The sequence below is a fragment of the Amblyomma americanum genome, chromosome 1 (genome assembly GCF_052857255.1).
Source record: "Amblyomma americanum isolate KBUSLIRL-KWMA chromosome 1, ASM5285725v1, whole genome shotgun sequence".
Taxonomy (NCBI): domain Eukaryota; kingdom Metazoa; phylum Arthropoda; class Arachnida; order Ixodida; family Ixodidae; genus Amblyomma; species Amblyomma americanum.
Window position 1 is genome coordinate 238,364,439 of NC_135497.1, and position 13,391 is coordinate 238,377,829.

At 51.3% G+C, this 13,391-nt stretch overlaps 1 pseudogene across 1 annotated transcript in view; it reads left to right on the forward strand.

The window, feature by feature from the left end:
• Positions 1 to 13,391, forward strand: part of LOC144114807 (multiple PDZ domain protein-like) — a 46,257-nt pseudogene that overhangs the window by 11,672 nt on the left and 21,194 nt on the right. The window contains exon 2 of the transcript XR_013311129.1: positions 4,716 to 4,924. The product of XR_013311129.1 is annotated as a multiple PDZ domain protein-like (transcript). The remainder of the gene's footprint in view (positions 1 to 4,715; positions 4,925 to 13,391) is intronic.

A 13,391-nucleotide genomic window follows, 5' to 3' on the forward strand; every position in this document is an offset into this window, starting at 1 on the left:
AGCGGTGGCGTCTTCCGGCGCTGGCATTCACGGCAGCTTTTTACGTACCTTTGGACATCGGCCGAGAGTCCGGGCCAGTAGTACATGTTGCGTATCCTGGCGAGCGTCCGGGAAAAACCCAGATGGGCTGAAGTGGGCTCGTCGTGGCATGCCAATAAAATGTCGGCGCGAAGATCGGCCGGAAGTACCAGAAGGTAAGCTCTTTCTTGGCCTCTCGAGTTCTTCTTGTATAAGATACCTTCGCGCAAACAGAAAGAGCCGAGACGTCGAGCGAAGTGTCGTGGTAGAGGCATGGCGTGACCTTCAAGGTTGTCAATCAGCGGTCGGAGGTCTGTGTCAGCCCGCTGCCGGGCTATTATGTCCGATGCATTAAGTATACCGAGGAAACCGCTGTCGTCGTCGATTTCGGGACCGGAAGAGTCGAGTGGTGCACGCGACAGCGTGTCGGCGTCTTCGTGTTTACGGCCCGACTTATATACGATGGTAATGTCGAATTCTTGGAGCCGTAAACTCCAGCGGGCCAATCGTCCAGACGGGTCTCGCAAATTAGCCAGCCAGCATAGGCAGTGGTGGTCGGTTACGACTTTGAATGCGCGGCCGTAAAGGTAAGGGCGAAATTTCATGGTGGCCCACACGACAGCAAGGCATTCCTTCTCTGACGTAGAGTAATTGCGTTCAGCGCGGGAGAGAGTACGGCTAGCATAGGCTATAGCTCTCTCAATGCCCCCTTGGTGTTGGACAAGGACAGCTCCAAGACCGATATTGCTGGCGTCGGTGTGGATCTCGGTGTCGGCCTCTTCGTCGAAGTGTGCAAGAACGGGAGATGTCTGAAGGCGTTGGCGGAGCGAAGAGAAAGCCGTCTCTTGGTCTATTGTCCAAACGAAGGAGGTGTTGCTCCTGGTGAGGCGCGTCAACGGCTCTGCAATCTTTGAGAAGTCCGCAATAAACCGTCGGTAATATGCACAGAGACCCAGAAAACGCTGGACAGCTTTCTTGTCAGTCGGAGTAGGAAAATTGGCGACGGCGGCTGTCTTGTCGGGGTCGGGTCGAACTCCGTCGGCGCTCACAACGTGACCGAGGAACTTGAGCTCTGTGTAACCGAAGTGGCACTTCTGGGGCTTCAGCGTAAGGTCAGCGGAATGGAGGGCTCTGAGGACAGTTCGCAGGCGCACGAGATGCTGTTCAAAAGTTTCTGAAAAAACGACAACGTCGTCCAGGTATACAAGACAACTTTGCCACTTGAGGCCGGTGAGGACAGTGTCCATCATCCGTTGAAACGTCGCTGGCGCAGAGCACAAGCCAAAAGGCAGCACTTTGAATTCATAGAGGCCATCTGGTGTAACGAAGGCAGTTTTTTCGCGGTCCCGTTCGTCCACTTCAATTTGCCAATAACCGCTCTTCAGGTCAATGGATGAAAAGTACTTAGCACGCCGTAATCTGTCCAGTGAGTCATCAATGCGGGGCAACGGGTAGACGTCCTTTTTAGTCACATTGTTTAATTTACGGTAGTCCACGCAGAATCGAAGTGTTCCATCCTTCTTTTTAACAAGGACAACAGGCGAAGACCACGGGCTTTGGGAAGGTTGAACTACACCGTCGTCAATCATCTCCTGAACTTGCTTTTGGATTACTTCCCGTTCTTTGGCGGAAACACGATAAGGCTGCTGGCGGATAGGGCGAGTGTCGTCATACGTAATGATCCGGTGTTGCGTTAGGGGCGTTTGACGAACTTTCGACGAAGAAGCGAAACACTGTTTATACTCCAATAGCAAGTGCTCTAAGGCCAGGCGCTTTCCTTCGGGGAGGTTGCAGTTGATGTCGACATTCGGAACAGATTGGTCGTCAGTGGCGCGCGATGATTGGTCGTCAGGGGCCGCTGCCGCGAACGCAAAGCAGATCGGAACATCCACAACAGCTTCAGCGGTAGCGATCGCAGTTCCAGAGAAAAGGTGCCGGTGCTCTGGAGAAAAATTTGTAACAAGGATCGCAGACCGGCCAGCGCGAATTGTTAGTAAGCTTCGAGCGGCGCAGATGCCTTGAGTCAGGAGGAGCGAATGATTAGCCTCGGCGACTGCTTCAGCGTCGTGCAACTCAGCACAGGCGACTTCAATCAAAACACTGCTACGGGGCGGAAGTGTGACGCTGTCGGCGAAAACGCGAAGTGCGGCACTGCGTTGGCAGGAGTTGCCGAGTTCGGCGGCTTGCTCTGTGGAAAACATGACGATTCGGTTGCGCAGATCGATAATTGCTCCATACTCCCGCAGAAAGTCGATGCCGAGGATTAGGTCCCGAGAACACTCGCCCAGGACGATGCAGCTGACGACGAACGTGGACTTGCTGATCTGAACGCGAGCAGTGCACATACCCTTGGGCGTAACCAGATGACCGCCGGCAGTTCGAAGGTGCGCGCCAGGCCAAGGGGTAATCACTTTTTTCAGAATGGTCGCCAGTTGTCCACTTAAGATCGAATAATCGGCCCCGGTATCAACTAATGCGCTTACTCTGCGACCATCGATAAGAACGGGTATTTCTAAAGAAACGCGGTTTTTTAACTCTGGTGATGGCGTCGGCGGGTTTTTGTCGGATTGTAGCGGCGACGACGGGAGGTCTTCAGCACAGCGCCCCCCAGCGACCTCGCCCCCGAAGGTCGCTGGTTTCAGTTTTCCCGACGAGGACTTGGCGATCGGCCCGGTGCCGCTCGCGAGAAGCCGGGAGGTGTCGGGGAAGAGCGCCTCGGTGAGGGTGAGCGCGACTGCCGCTGCACTCGGGATGGATTGCGCTGGTCCGCAAGGAATTCTTCAATTTCAGGGGGTCGTTCACCTTGACGGGGTCTCGGTGAGTCGGTGCGGAAGCCTTGGATGCCGATGCGTCGGTAATAACAATTTCGATAAAGATGACCTGGCTCTCCGCAGTGAAAACAGAGCGGTCGTCGGTTAGGTGTACGCCAAACGTCGGCCTTTCGGAGGGGTGCTCGACGATCCTCGAAGTACTGCACCGGTTGCACAGAGGGCCGCGGGGCTTGAGGCGTGGCGTGAATTGGTGGCGGCGAAGCGGGAGCCGGACGCCTTGCAACTTCGGCGTACGTCGGACGGTGGTAGTCCCCAGGCAGAGGTGGTACGTCGACCGCAGGAACAGGGCCCCGGAACGCCTGTTGCACCTCCTCTCGTACAAGAGCGGAGATGGAACCGAGCGCAGGCTGCGACGGGCTACAAAATTTGTGAAGCTCCTCACGCACGATTGTGCGAATAAGTTCCCGCAAATCATCAGGATGCTGTCCGATGGTGGCAAACGATGATGTGACTGCAGCAGCATGCACGGGCCGGTCGTAACTGGCGCAACGCTGTTGCAGGACCTTCTCCATCGTTGTGGCTTCCGAAAGAAATGCAGCAACTGTAGATGGTGGGCTGCGCACGAGGCCTGCGAACAGCTGCTCTTTGACGCCTCTCATTAAGTGCCGAAGTTTCTTCTCTTCAGGCATGGCAGGATCAGCTCTCCTGAAGAGCCGCGTCATGTCCTCGACGTACATTTGTACGCTTTCGTTCGGTAGCTGGACGCGGGACTGGATTGCCCGCTCCGCTCTTTCGCGGCGATCCGCGCTGGTGTAGGCCTCCAGCAGGCGACGGCGAAACTCTCGCCAGGAAGTTAGAACTTCCTCACGGTTCTCAAACCACGTGCGGACGCCATCCTCTAGGCTAAAGTAGACGTTTCTTAGTTTCGCGGCGTCGTCCCACTGGTTATAAGCAGCCACACGCTCGAAGTGAAGGAACCAGTCCTCCACGTCTTCGAAAAGGTCCCCGTGGAAGGCCTTGGGAACCCGCGGGGTCTGCAAGGTATAGTGGGCAGGTGTAGCACCGGCAGCTTGCGTGAGAATACCGGTGGCTGGCATCATGACTGTCGCGAGTGGTCCAAGCTCCGGTGAAAGTCCCTGCAGCCTCCGGCTGAAGCGGTGTACCGGGGTGTCAATCGGCGCAGGGCTGGCGGCACGGCTCCCTGGAGGGGTTTCTTGCATGGGATACTCGTACCCAGCAGGCTCCACCAAATTGTCACGGAGTTCTCACGGAGAGACGCTTCAACAGCTGGAGTCGGCAAGAGGAGACGGTAATGGCGGCCGATCCGCGAAAGCACGATCGTAACCTCATCGTCTTCGCGGACAGCTTGCGCCACCTGGCAACACTAGGTGGCAATATATATATATATATATATATATATATATATATATATATATATATATATATATATATATATATATATATATGCGCTCGCGCGCGTGTGTGTGTGTGTGTGTGTGTGTGTGTGTGTGTGTGTGTGTGTGTGTGTGTGTGTGTGTGTGTGTGTGTGTGTGTGTGTGTGCGCGCGCACGGATGAAGGTGACCAGTTACGCAGTTCCTGGAAGCGCATAAAGTTTGTGCCCTCGCGGTGATAGGCACTTATGTCGACACAACAGGACAATACAAAGGAAAGGCATGACTGCAAGGCAAGAGTTTTCTGTAGTGCTGACGAAACGTGTGGCGATCGTGGGTACGTTGCTGGTTCAAAAGTGACAAGGGTCGCAACGAACTGGTATGCCTGTGCTTTGCAAAGTGTCAGCTGGGGGTTCGCTGGTAAGAGCTGCACACTGCACGTTTGACGTCATCGTCCACCCGCTTACAGGATGTGTGTGCAGGTCTGCACGTGCCGCTTTTTAACACTCCGTGGCACGTCCACAACCTGTGCAGCCAAGGTGTTCACGGTAGCGCTGCGCAAGTCTCCGGGCTGTGGCCTGGGCCTGGGCATCCTGAAGGACGGCGGAGGAGCCTCCGAGCCCGGTTTCGTGCGCGTCCACGAGCTCTACCCGGGAAAGCCGGCGCAGCTCTGCGGCCGGCTCCGAACGGGCGACGTGATTCTCAAGGTCAACGGTGTCCGCCTGCTCGGCAAGAGCACAGCGGCCAGTATGCAGCTCTGCCTACGTGATTCTCAAGGTCAACGGTGTCCGCCTGCTCGGCAAGAGCACAGCGGTCAGTATGCAGCTCTGCCTACGTGATTATCAAGGTCAACGGTGTCCGCCTGCTCGGCAAGAGCACAGCGGTCAGTATGCAGCTCTGCCTGCGCTGGGAGCACGTGCTTGATCGGCAGGAAAGGAAGGCACCAAAAATCTGTTGCGGTTCACTTCCTGCGGAAACGAAGGCGTTTTTTTTTTTGTCGAAGCAGTTCCAAAATGTCTCATTTCCTGCTGTTCCACGCATGGGCAAAGAGGATTTCAAGTGGAAATAAATTATCGTTTTTAATATCGGAGGCTTAGCGCTCCGAGTCCGACTCGCTCCCGCTACTCTCTCGCAGAATCTACCTGACCCGCTACACCGATGCAAAAGTCCTACCCAACGGAACAGCAGCAGAAGACGACAAATTTTTCGTGGAGTGCATTCTTCTGTGACACGGCGACCCCAATGTGCTCATCACGGACAGAGGAACAGCATTCACGGCGGAACTCACGCAAGCCATCTTGCGTTACAGCCAAACCAGCCATCGGAGGACAACTGCATATACCATTCGCAGACCAACGGACTGACCGAGCGCTTGAACTTAACCGTCGCTGATATGCTCGCCATGTATGTGGACGCCGAACACAAGACCTGGGATGTCATCCTGCCGTACGTCGTCTTCGCCTACAACACCGCAGTGCAGGAAACCACCCCGATGACACCTTTTAGGCTCTACCGTGGCAGGGAGGCCACGACCGCCCTAGGTGCCATGCTACCCAACGTTACCGAAGAAAACGTCGACGTCGCCCCCTACTTTCAGCGCGCAGAAGGAGCTCGAAGACTTGCCCGATTACGGATCAGAGACCAATAGCGGACCGACGCCAGACGCTGCAACCTACGAAGACGCAACGCGCCCCGTACAAGGTTCTTCGTCGGCTAGGTGAACTGGATTATGAAGTCATCCCTGACGCAATGACTGTAGCCCAGCGACACCGCGCACGACCAGAAGTTGTTTATGTCGTCCGTCTCAAGCCCTATTATGCGCGCTAAAAGACCCTGCACTTCCACACTCTGTTTATTTTCGCACGATTCGTTTTATTTATTGCTGGTCGCATTATTTGTTTAAATCATCGGGTCGATGCTTCTATAAGAGGAGAGTAATGCCACGAATATTTGCACTATTTGTTCATTCTTCAAATCTGCCGCCATGCCGCTTTATGGCTTTGTTTGCGACGCATGAGGCGACGAGATTTATCTCGATAGAAGGTGATTCTACGTTGTTCCACAACGTTCTAGAAAATTTGCACGCTTTATCTCGAATGTTCGCTATATCAGCTTTAAATTGAGCGTGGCTGACGGCGGCGAGCGTTCTGTTCGACGACCGCCGAGCACGCTTGTCGCTTCGCCGCCGCCGAGTGATCAAGTCCATTGTGGGCGCGAGTCAGCCCAATAAAGAGTTTTCTTTTAGAATTTTTGTCCGTCTTCATATATATATATATATATATATATATATATATATATATATATATATATATATATATATATATATATATATATATAATATAATATAAAGGAAGGCAAGTCACCGAAACCAAGATGCATTGAGGAATGTTTTTTTTTTAATTTATAGTGCGGATTAGTGGGAGAAAAATACTTCAATTAAGCTTTGATTTAAAGAAAACTACTTATAAAGCAGCAGAAGAAACAACCATGCCGCCGGTTGGATCCCACCGGCGGCATGGTTGTTTCTTCTGCTGCTTTACAAGTAGTTTTCAATAAGACATCCCTGCATAGCCACTTTGAAATTAGTGAGTGAAGAGAGTAGGGAAGAAGAAAGGCAAAATAAATAAAAAAAATGGCTGCGGCTTCGCTCGGCGAAGCCCGGTTGTGCGATCGAAAGCCTTGTTATGCGTGGTTATGCTGCGTTGCTAAGCCAGGTTAGGCTGAACCTCTTCGTCCGGCGCCGAAGCCGTGGCTGAGGCAGAATCAGCAGCGGCTGCCTCCAAAGCTCTTCGCTGCCGCCCTTGCGGAAACCAACCGCCGGTGAGCCAGTCGACGCTCCCGTTCTTGGCCGGTCTCTGCCTACAGCTTGGCACGTTTAAGTTCACTACCTCTAGCTAAATATTTAGCATGATTGGCAAAGTCAGCCGGATTATAAGACTCAGCCCGCCGTCTACGAGACCATCCCGACAGCGCAGACGGTCCCGGGCGACTCGCTTCATCCATAGCGAGGAACTGCGAGGCGGCAGCGGCGGCAGTGTGTATGCACACGAGAGCGGCGCCGCTTCCCATTCTAGCCAACAGCAAGTCACCTGGTTATTCATACGACCTTCGCATTCGCGGCGGAAGCAGTGCGAGTTTTTCTCCGGCTGTCACGCCGCCCGCCGGCGCTAGAGGCGCTCCTAACATCAAGGGGCTTTAACCGCTCCAGCGATTCCGTCTCCGTATCCTTGCCGAATGTATTAAAAGCGTTACCGAAGTCTCTTGTATTAACTTTCCCATTTGATTAAAAGGACATTGAAGTTGCAAGTAAACGGGATACGGCTTGTTGTCGAGCCTAATATCGAAGTGATATAATAATTCGCTCTTTATTGCCACTTTTTTACAAGAGGATAATTTATCACATCACCTTGCCACTAAAGATCGCGGACGCGTGGTTAACATAGCTCGGAAATCAGTCGTGTAACGTTCTGTTAAGCATAAGGCCCGTATAGGCTGAGCCGCTTGAGCGGAGACTGTAAGCACACACGTCATTGCTGTCTATCACGTCACCATTCAAGACATGGGTTGCTTCCATATGGAGGTTTTGCGTGCGAGCATACGGAATGCGCTGGTCGACGCTCATATGATATCCGGAACGGAAAACGAAAAAATATAAAGAAATGAATTTTCATTTTTCTTCTGCTCAGATGCGGCAGCATAATTATTTGCGCACTGCGCCCATTTCGGCTCTTCCTACTAATAAAATGGGTACAAACTTCACCTGGTCTGGTGCTCGGCTTCTTTAGGGTGAAATGCTTGGCAAATTGGTCTTTGACTCCACCTTGAGAAATGAAAAATACCTTCTGCCATGCTCTATTTGGCCGTAGATGCCCTTGCGCCATAAAAACCCATCAGCATCACTCTTCTACTGCTGGCATGAAACCCACTGAAAAACGGCTACTTGCTACCATATTACCGAGACAGACAAGCACAGTGGAACCAAGTAGACTGCTGCTGGGGTTGAGATATTTTTTTCTAACTTAGAGCTAGAGTTATCGCACTTGCTCACGCGTATTGGTTTGTTATGTCAATTTTGTAACGTCTCCATTCTTTTAAGGATTAGCAGCCTCTACGCACGCTACATATTACGCCATAGCGTATACAGCTCGATCGGCAGAAAAGCAGTCGGCGTCGTAGTAGTATTAGTACCTTACCGCGCGGTTCGGGTGTCCACCGAGACATGCGAGACAAGTGTCATTCCCTTTCCTTAAAATCAATTTTGAATTCGTTTTCTTGGAAAATAATAATTTCATGTGAGTAGTGGGAAAAGTGAGAAGTTCTCGGGCGTATAGTGCCCAAATAATAATGCTGTCACATCTGAGCAAAAGCAAATTACATTGATTTCTTTCTTTCTATTTTTCTTTGAAAAATTTGTGGTGGTGGTAGTTGTTTTTATTAAAATAATAGTAAAAAGGAAGGAAAAGATTTTTGCTAGCCCCAGCATCTGCCATCGATACTGAAGCACCTGAGCTGGGGCAGCGCAAATAAAGGATAGCAGGCAGGATGCAGAAATGAAACGAAGGAGGTGAGGGGACAGGAAGAGAGGATAGGGGGAGGAGTAATATATACAAACTATTTACACAATAAGAAATGTGTCCAGGTTGTGCGCGTGATTAGTTCAGGTTGGAGGAATTAAAACACACTGCAACCGCGCCTTGTTTACCAAGCCCAATTCCAGCATTTGACAAGGGCTCAATGGGATCGTCTATAGAAGCTGTTAATCGAGAGGCAATAAGGGTCATCACTTGCCTTCCCCGCATTACCCCGGTCGTGGCAGAACATGCTGCCCGGTCACTGCGGCATCGCCGGCAACTAAGAAGCTGACGACCTCGCGACCGCTGCACACCAACTACCTGCCAGCGATCTGCCCCTTGCGCTGGAGGACGTGCGTGCGGCCATCCACGACCATCTCCGAAAGCAGCACCCCGACCCACGCATCGCAGGAGGTGAGCGCATCGACAGTATCACCGGATGTCGCGGACTTACACGGTCACAACGTGCAATGATCCTCCGCGCGCGTATTGGCTGCGTGTGGCCCGGGGAACGACGGGTGCGTCACGGAATCGCGACGAGTGATGTGTGTGACGGATGCAGTGCAGTGGAAACACTAGAACACCTGCTCCTTCACTGTGCCGCGTTCGCCGATGCTCGTCGCGATATGCTCGCGGCCTATAGGGCGCAGGGCATACTACCAGACTCCATCAAGACGCTATTGTGGCCGCAGGGCAGTGCGCGCACTCGTGAGCGAACATTGGTGAGCCTCTGTGCATTCCTTGAACACTCGGGCTTGACGTCCCGTCTGTTCTCCGTCAGGTAGTTACACGCAGTGACCGAACGCTCCTCGAGTTCTACCCTGGACGATTAATAACTGGACGCCCCACTCCAGTTGTAGCCAACACAGTGCTGTGCGCGTGTGTGATTTAATTTCTCTAAAATGAACTAATCACGCGCACAACCTGGACACATTTCTTATTGTGTAAATAGTTTGTACATATTACTTCTCCCCCTATCATCTCTTCCTGTCCCCTCACCTCTTTCATTTCATTTCTCCATTCTGCCTGCTATCCTTTATTTCCGCTGCCCCAGCTCAGGTGCTTCAGTATCGATGGCAGATGCCGGGGCTACCAAAAATCTTTTCCTTCCTTTTTACTATTATTTTAATAAACAACCACTACCACCATTACCACATGCGCAGCTGAATGCACTAGATGAGCTGGTGCAACACCTACGCGATGCTCGCCGCCTAAAGTCAAACCTTACACACACAACGTGTGCACTCAGGGCATATGCTTCATCGCACTCCTTTCTACAGCCGCCACCGCCAGTTCTTCCTCCCTGGCGTTTTGTGCATGCTAACCGACAACAAACCATCTGATCTACGTCGGCCATCATCTACCCGCGCGGCATCGTCCTTTCGCGACCGAATCACAGAGCAAGACGCCAATCTGCCGCATGGCTACATCGTCATGTACGTTGACGCAAGCATCCAGGCCTGCGAAACAACAACGGCAGTGTACTGTCCTTGCAAGCCCGCCCTGAACAAAACGTCAAAGTTTCGCCTCTCAGAACCTCCTTCCTCCTTCTGTGCGGATATGCTTGCGGTTCAAGAGGCACTTTGCTCTGTGGCCGCCGTTCCCATGCTATCTACGGCCCGCATTGTCATTCGCACCGACGCCCTTCACGTCACACGCCTACTATACGACGAGTCAGTCGCACCCCAGAAATCTGCCAAGACATCCATCGTCTAGCGGAACGCATCCCGCGGCAAATCCGTATTGAGTGGGTCCCGCGTGACCTCCTGAGCGAACAAAGCCGTACACATTCTGCGACCCGCCTTTCGACCCCAACCTCGTCTTTGCCTTGAGTCTTCACTCTGGATGACACCACCCTCCTTTTAACAAGAAAGTAACACCTCCGGCGCCGCACACGTGCTCTAATCCCTCCGTGTGCGGTAACCCTCCCCCGTGGTCTTACCCGTGCAGAGGAGGTTGCTCTTCGGAGGATACGGATGGGGTTGCCCTAACTCCAGCTGTAACACGCAAGTGGCCGCATTTCAAAGATTTATATCCCCGCCCCGGGTGTCCAGTCTGCAAGATCAGAGACTGTGAGGCGGATATCCACCACCTGTTGTGGGATTGCCCGGCGCTGAAGCCGATGAGAATTCGGCACCTGGCGGCAGTGGGTCTCTCACCGGACAATCCGGATTCCTATATTGTCTGGACACTTGGTCCATATCATCGTTCACTTCTTGATTTCATCAGATCAGCCAACCTTTTTTCATTTATTTAAGCATCTTACTCATCTCTCATTTCAAAGTTTCTTATGCCCTGAGGCATTAAACATCGCTTCAAAAGAAAAAAATTAAAACATACTCGCACAGCACTGTGTTGGCTACAACCGAAATACTATGATCACTTTTTCTCTGTGTGTCACGGTCCGTGATTAAATGACAAGTTCATGCTAAGGGGAAGATAATGAAAACTCGGAGAACGAATGTATTTATGTATGTATTTATGAATGTATTTATTTTCACCCGCATTTACGCCACAACTTTCTTAAACGAAAGGCCTGTATCGATAGCTCAAAAGAGTACTAATGTTCAAAGCGAATTACACGCGGCCTTTCCGCTTTTGTTTCACAAACGAGAAGCTACCAGATTTCTCCGGAATGAATGTAGCGGCGCGCAAGTTTCTCTTCATGTGCAAAATTGTCGTAAGCACATTAGGCGTCTAATGTTTCAAGTACCTTGTCACCTTTAAATTTTGCAAGACTGAGAGCGACCGTCCTTCTGACCTTAGTTTTCCGAGCACTTGTTTCATCGCAGCGCCGCTGAACTGCTTTCTGTTTGAGACACGAGTTCGCCCAATAAAGTTTTCGAGTTGGACGCAAGATTTCTTGCTGTCATTCTGGCCTGACTAACGCTACCAGAGCGTAACAGAAGCAACCAGTACAAGCTGCGTATGCTGCCACAGATACTGACGCATAGTGAGTATTGCAATTTCAGAAATTATATAAGTCCAGTGAGGGACTTCACCTACCATACAGAGCGCCATTTTTTTGTTGTTCACGCATGTTCAACCTTCGGCGTCGCTGAAGCGGCCTAAAATATTTGTTTGAAGTATCTTTCTAAAAGATCTCAGACTATGCAGTCGAATCTCCAATGCCCTCTATTCTCTTAAATTCAGGGGCTTTCATTAATTTGCAAGCATCGCGAAAACTTACTCTTTAGTTCCTTACATTTTAAGCTTAACCACCTGGTATAACGCGAATTGCTGTAAGGTTTATTCGTGCAGCCCCGTTAGGCTGAGGAAAACTTCCTTTTTGGAGTGCTACTTCGTTTCTTGAATGACGTGAGGAAAGTTCATCTTCTCGGGAGGTTTATCGAAAGCGATCACGAGGCTGCAGAAATGCGGGAGAATAGTGCAAAGGTCGTAGTCATCGCCTCTCGTGTAAGTCTGTTGGCTCGTGACGGCCGATTATATTGAGACAGAGTGCAGTTCCGAACTAATTTTGCTTTGCTGGCTGTAAGTTCGTGCTTGCAGTTACTGTCAACAACTGACTTAATTTTTGCGTTGTCATCGCCTGGGACAGACGGTCATCAGACGCCGCCGAACTTCAAAATGCCTTTCCAAGAGGAGACCTTGGACGTCGCGTGCGTGCAGCGTGCACTGCTCCGGCGGCCAGGGTTGGGTTCCGTCTATAACCGTTCGTCTCGTGAATGACATGATCCGTGTTCCCGAGGGCGCCATGAATTAATAGTGCCGCTGTTGTGCAAAATAAAAACGCGGCGGCTGCGTATTTATGGAGGAAAAACGCTAATGCGCCCGTGTGCTGTGCGATTTCAGTGCACGTTAAAGATCCCCAGGTGGTCGAAATTATTCCGGAGCCCTCCACTACGGCACCTATTTCTTCCTTTCTTCTTTCACTCCCTCATTTATCCCTTCCCTTACGGCACGGTTCAGGTGTCCAACGATATACGAGACAGATACTGCGCCATTTCCTTTCCCCCCAAAAAACAATTATTATTATTATTGTCAAATGCGTCCATCACATGCAATTCAGACGGCAGGGCTGGTGCACCTTTCGCTGCAACATCTCCTTTTTTCCTGCCGCTGGATGCCGCGCTGATAATTCGTGCCTTCTTTTCAAGAGAAAGGAACTTTCGCTTCCTAGACAAAGTCGCCATGATCGTGTCGATTGAAGAGCACAAGCCCGAGTAAAAAAAAAAAGGAACTAGTGCAACTAGGGCAAACGCGCAGCTGCTGTTGCCAGTCGGCTGCGTCCTTTGGCAACGGATTGGTTGCAGCTCCGGCTTGGAAGAAAACGGGAGCTTGCACCCAAGCCTTGTCGCAAGGCAGCCAGCCCGATTGTCATCACCACCAAGCAATGGCGGTCTTCATGTGCGTTTGAATGAGTGGATCAATTGGTTCCAGCGAAAGTTTAGTGATACAAAACAGCCTGGACCTACGGAAGTACACAAATGGGCGGCGATGTGCTTGTTTTATTGTAATATAGATTTTTAACATCAGCTTCGCATAGCAAAAATTTCGTTGAAGCGGAAACTTGCACCAAAAATGGTTGGTTGTGACGAGAAATTTGTTCAATTACTTTCTATGGCGATCTGACCGGGAATTGGCAATATGCATGTCGTTTAAGCGACTTTCGACCTTA